Genomic DNA, 6309 nt, shown 5'->3' with positions numbered 1-6309 from the left:
CTCTCCACCATATAGCTGAAATAGTTGAAGTTGGACTTCAGGTATATACCCTGTTATACTGTGCTAATGAGGATGTATGCTGTTGAAATGGCCCCACAGAGGTCTATGTAGTGGTGAAAGGCATTCAGAATCTGTGGACCCCTTATGCCTGTGTCTAGGCAAAGGAGTTACTTCTGCCCTGAGTTCCCAGCTTAGGGGAGACAGCAAATTATTTTTTCCCTGTTTGCTAATTGTTTCCTTCACCAAGGCAGGAGAATGGCTCAGGATACTTGACAGGTCTTACTTCCATCCCAGGGAAAGCAGCTATCACTGAAGCCAGCTTGGGACCTGATGCAGTTTGGGGAGAGGTCAGTTAAATGGGAGAGTTTTTTCCCAAAGGGGTGTTTTTTATCCACACAGTAGATTAGACACACATACTTATCTTTTGGTCTTTGAGTACTACATTTCACAGACTCTGAAGGCATCGGTGGACTCTCCATCACTCAGTCTCTCCCACTGTGGAAAACATGTCCTGAATGCCACTGCTCACATCCCCACATTCTCACCAATGGATCTGGCCTGCAGGGTGCTGGTTCCTGCAGGGTCAGGTCTGGCATCTCCTCACTGCTTCTAAAATGTCTCTTCCTTCTCCTGCTGCTCAGTACAATGCCTCAACTTCATGCTTCATGTTCAGCACTCCCAGACTGTCATATATAATTGATTCACTTGTTTTTCGGGGGTCTTTCTTGTAAGAGGGACCACCGTGAGCCTCTGACTACTCTGTCATCTTGGCACCACGTTTTCTGGAGATCTATTACCAAAAAAGTCAGCCATTGAATTCCCTGTGGAGCACTGTTCTACTCTGACACACATGGGGTTGCCATGAGTCAGAGTGAACTCGACAGTTACTACTTTTTTTTTTTTTTAATAGATTTGAGTCAGTATTGACTCAGTGGTGGTAGGTTAGGTTTTTTGGTTTTATATTGCAAACACATTTTTTGTTTAAAATTCATGCCCTGCACCACTCAGATTTCTTAGGGAGGTATTGTTTTAACTTTTTAAACTTGTTTTTCCTTGATTTCAGAACTTTCTTTTTCTTAGCTAGTAGATTTTTAAATCTTTTTGAAAACAAAACGAAGTTCTGAAATATCTAAAATGTAATTTATTTACTTGTGAAAAATGATTCAAGTGACTTAATTTAGGACTTTCTTTGTGAAAAAATAATCTACAAAACATATTATTTTAACTTTAGATGGTTTTTATACACTAGGATATAATATATAAGAAAGAACTCAAATTTTACTACAGGATCTAGAATGATTAAAAAAACTTAAATTTTCATAGTGCTCAAAATGTTTGTATGTTATGTTGTACCTGCACTATCTTATGTGTGTGTTTTTTAAATGAAATGAATTATTATTTTCTTTTGAATGTTTACTATACTTCATTACTACAATTGACAGTATTCATTTTGCAATGTGATAGCTAACAATTTTTCAATGTAAAGTGGCTTTGAGAATTTTGTAATCCATAAAACAGTTTGTTTTCAGCCCTAAAAATCTTATTATTTGATGTTACATTTATTATACTGTTTGAGGTATGATATATCTAAGGACAGCTTAAGATGTACAAATAATATTGTATTCATCATGTCAATGCCTTCATGGTATCTCAAAGAGAAGCTCTGCAGGGATACAACACCATAAACCCAATAAACATAAACACCATAAAAGGTTGAAATTGTAGCATTTACCAATCCCTAAGACATTTTTTAGTTTTTTCAGAAGCATATCTAATAAGCTAGCAACATTTTTAATGATTGCAAATCTCACTTTATTTTTCAAAACAAGTCAAGGAATTGTGTAGCTGAGAAGGTAAGCAGTTTTTCCTGGTACTATGACTAAACTCTAGACAAATCACTTTTAAAATCATGATTTTGCAACACTCTTGTGTTATCCAGAGAATAGCAGGCCCTCACTCTAGAAGGATTCCTTCACAATCATGGGTAAACTCTACTCCTATAGATAAGAAACTTCAACAAGAGGAAATGATTTCCTGTTAATATACAAAAAAAAGAACTTTCAAAATATAATTATTTAAAATTTTAGATGACTTTAATTTGAGCAATAATCCACAAAGTAGAAAGCATGTGATTACTTTATAATAACCTTTGTCTTAGTATTGTACTTGAAACATCTTGGAACATGAAAGCAGACAACTCCACAAAAGGTGCAAAGTTGGCTTTATTTTTACTGTTCTCAGTTATCTCACAGTGTGAGCACAAATATCTTCAGTGAACATTTTAGTGGCAAAATGACACCTTGCTCTTATAATAGGAGAATTTTAGATGGAATTGACGATTTGGGAAAGATAATGACTTTGACTTATTTCAAATTGTGAACTTTATTGTGTCCCTTTATCCATCCACCATTCATACAGCAATCTCAGCGGGGATAAATGAAAAGTGCAGGACTCATCTCTGTAGGATCTAGGCAGATGCTAGTCTAAATGGAATAACACAAAAATATTAATTACTGCTATCCCAATTTTTCCAGCTCTGATGTTCTTTGAATCTAGTGTGTATTTTGCAACAGGCTTTTCTTTTAGGAGAATGGTACCCCCAGAAGTTATCAGTATTAGTCCAAGTCTTTTATTATTACTTTAATTTCCTATTAGTATATGAAATTTATCTGTACTTATTAGCAAACCATCCTTGACTTTTATATTAAAAATCCACAGAGTCACCATGAACAATTCACTTAAGTCTCTCCAGTTTCAATTTTTTCATCTGCAAAGTGAGAATAATAAGCTTATACCATATAGGGTTGCTGGGAAAATATATCAAATGTTATTTATGAGGTACCTGGACAGTTCTAATCACATGGTAAACACTGAATAATATCATTCTATAATAACTAGTAATATCACCCTCATATTAGTTCTTTTCTCAAACACGTTTCCTTGCTTTTGATACACCATCAATCTTTGATGATATCTTTTAGATCTCTTTCTTTTGAATATTGAACAGTCATCACAGTATCCCGTGTCAGGAACTCATCAACTTTTTTCACAACTTGCATCTCAGAGATGCGCACATTCTTTTTGCTTTGGTCTTTAATGCCATCAAACAAACAAAACAAAACCTGCTGCCATCCAGTCGATTCCAACTCATAGCGACCCTATGAAACAGGGTAGAACTGCCCCATAGAGTTTCCATGGAGCACCTGGCATATTTGAACTACCGACCTTTTGGTTAACAGACGTAGCACTTAACCACTGCACCACTAGGGTTTCCTTAAGGCATTGTTGGAGTGATAAAAGATCTGTTTGAAAGTGAGTGCAAAATACACTAAGAAAACCTGCCTAAGACATGCAAGGACAACACAGTCTAAATACCATGCAAGATTTCCATTCTCCAGCCTTGCTCCTCCAGAACAAAAGCCCCAAGATCATGGACCATGACAAGTTATGCAATAGTATGCAGCACATAGTCTTTGGGGAATGACTGAGTTTTACATTTAGTCATAGAGAACTAAATATGCCATCACAGCCAACATATGACTTTCTGATATAATAAAAAAGGCAAAGAGGTAGAGCTGAGGCATGCATTCAGGGTAGGAGATTCTATTCTTCTCTGTCACAAAGTTCACCAGCATTTTGGAGGTAATGACAGTGAAATAACAGAGACCAATGAAGGACAAACTGAGGAAATAGTACATGGGTGTGTGCAAGTGAGTCCAACCAGGGTGATCATGCCCAGATTCTCCGCATTAGAAAATGCACTTCCTTCTAGAATGTGCAGCTGAATTTGAGTGATATACGTAATGTTAGCCATTCAGTTACTTTCCAGACCCACTATTTGTATACTTTTGAATTGTTACCAGTAAACAAGGTTCTCTCTAAAGGGAAACCAGCCTACATGAGTGGTCAGTACATTATTTTTGTACTTTAAATGAATATTTTCCTTATATTAATTGAAGTGAATGGTTTCTCTGATATGACAAAAAGATAAGACAGGAGAGCAGACATGAGGAGCTAAAAGAAGAAACAGATGGTGAAAAGGGGATGGACCCATGTAGAGACAGTAGGCCTTCTCTCATACACAATCACTTGTTTATAATATGCCTATCTATGGGCATTATTTAACCACTATGAGGCTAATATATAAAATCAGTATACTAGTAATTGTTGTGGAATCCCTGGATAGTGCAAATGGTTAATGTGCCTTGGAAGAAAGTCTTGTTGATCTACTTCCAAAAAATCAACCGTTGAAAATCCTGTGGAGCACAGTTCTACTCTGATACACATAGGGTCGAAATTAGTCAAAATCAACTTGATGGTAACCTGTCTGTTTCCTGGTAGGATTTGTTCTACAGAAGAGTTGAGAGAATTGCAAATAAGGCATGGAAAGTGCTTTGTTGTTATCACTGCTGTTAGGTGCCAATGAGTAAATTTTCAACTTGTATTGATTCCATGTGACAAAGTAGAAAAGCCATACGTTTTTCTAGGCTGTAATCTTCACAGAATCAGACTTTCAGGTCTTTCGCCAGCAGAGTCACTTGGTGGGTTTGAACTGACAACCTTCTGGTTAGCAGCCCAGTGCTAAGCGATTGTACCACCCAGGGATCAGAACACTCAATATTCTAAGTTATCAGAATAGTTCTTTGAATGTTCAGAGGCCGGTCAGTACTATGACCCACTCTTGGAGCACAGAAATAAAAGAAGATATAATTCCACCTGATGTTTATTTGCATGATCCATAATATTTAAACCCCAGGGTCCTTAACTTCCAACATAAAGCAAGGACAGAAGAGAGAATCGGAGATACCTGAATAAGACTTGCATCTTTTTCATACTGCTTAAACAAACACCTACCTCAAGTTTCTTCTTCTCTTCCTCCAGAAACTGCCCAGAGGTAAATGGCAGCAGGAAATCACTCCACAGTGACTGAGTTCCTCCTCACTGGGCTAACAGAAAAGCAAGAGCTCCAGTTGCCTCTCTTTCTTTTCTTCCTAGGAGTCTATGTGGTCACAGCACTGGCGAATCTGGGCATGATCACACTGATTGGGCTCAGTTCTCACCTGCACACCCCCATGTACTATTTCCTCAGCAGTTTGTCCTTCACTGATCTCTGCTGTTCCACTGTCATTACCCCCAAAATGCTGGTGAACTTTGTGACAGAGAAGAACAGCATCTCCTACCTTGAATGCATGACTCAGCTCTACCTATTTGCATTTTTTATTATATCAGAAGGCTCTATGCTGGCTGTGATGGCATATGATCGCTATGTTGCCATCTGTAATCTATTGCTTTACAATGTCACTATGTCTTATCAGGTCTGCTCCTGGCTGGTAGTTGAGGTATATATGATGGGTTTGATTGATGCCACAGCTCATACATTTTGAATGCTTAAAGTGGTTTTCTGCAAGGCTAAAATAATCAACCATTACTTCTGTGATCTTTTTCCACTACTGGAGCTGTCCTGCTCCAGCACTTATATCAATGAAGTGGTAATTATGTGCTTCAGTACATTTAATATTCTTGCATCAATCTTGACCATCCTTGCCTCCTATGTCTCCATCATTGCCAGCATTCTGCTCATCCGCTCCACTGTGGGCAGGTCCAAAGCCTTCAGCACATGCAGCTCCCACATCTCAGCTGTTACAATCTTCTATGGTTCTGCAGCATTCATGTACCTGCAGCCACCAAGTGTTAGCTCCCTGGACCAAGGCAAAGTTTTATACCATTATTTTTATTTTATATTTTATTATTATATTTTATACCATTATTGTGCCAATGCTGAATTCGCTGATCTACAGCCTGAGGAATAAGGATGTCAAAGTTGCTCTAAATAAAATCATTGTGAAAAAACTATTTTGCAATGGCAAACACCTCTAATTCTTGGAGAAGATTTAGTAAGTAAGAATTGTAGAGATAGCAACAGAAGTAGTGAGATTATTGCATTACTTATTTGGGAGAAATATCTAAAGGATAAGACTAGATTCATAGGCTCACATGGAGGACAGTGTCAATTCTAGGAAGTCCCAGACGTCACCCATAGTAACCCATATTACCTCTAATCATTTTTGTAAAAATCTACAAAGGACTTCAGGTGGGGATATTATAATTTATATACATGGGATTTAGCACTTTGTTTAAAAAAGATTTATTTATCTCAATTCATAGAATGATCTGTTTGGGTTATATATTTTGATCTTCTTAACAATTTGTGTATTTGACCTTTATTACTAATAAATGTGCAAACACACTCTTCTGGAAAAAAGTGATCTCAAAATAATTTTTAATCATTTGAAATCTACAAAAATCAAT

The 6309-nt window shown here is 37.1% G+C and overlaps 1 pseudogene; it reads left to right on the top strand.

The window, feature by feature from the left end:
- The first annotated feature begins 4898 nt into the window (after positions 1-4898).
- LOC135227717 (olfactory receptor 8G50-like) lies at positions 4899-5877 on the top strand (annotated as a pseudogene).
- The last annotated feature ends 432 nt before the right edge of the window (positions 5878-6309 follow it).

This window comes from Loxodonta africana, chromosome 15 (genome assembly GCF_030014295.1).
Source record: "Loxodonta africana isolate mLoxAfr1 chromosome 15, mLoxAfr1.hap2, whole genome shotgun sequence".
Lineage (NCBI taxonomy): Eukaryota > Metazoa > Chordata > Mammalia > Proboscidea > Elephantidae > Loxodonta > Loxodonta africana.
Note: the sequence above shows the minus strand (reverse complement) of the source record. Positions and strands in the feature narration are given on the sequence as shown.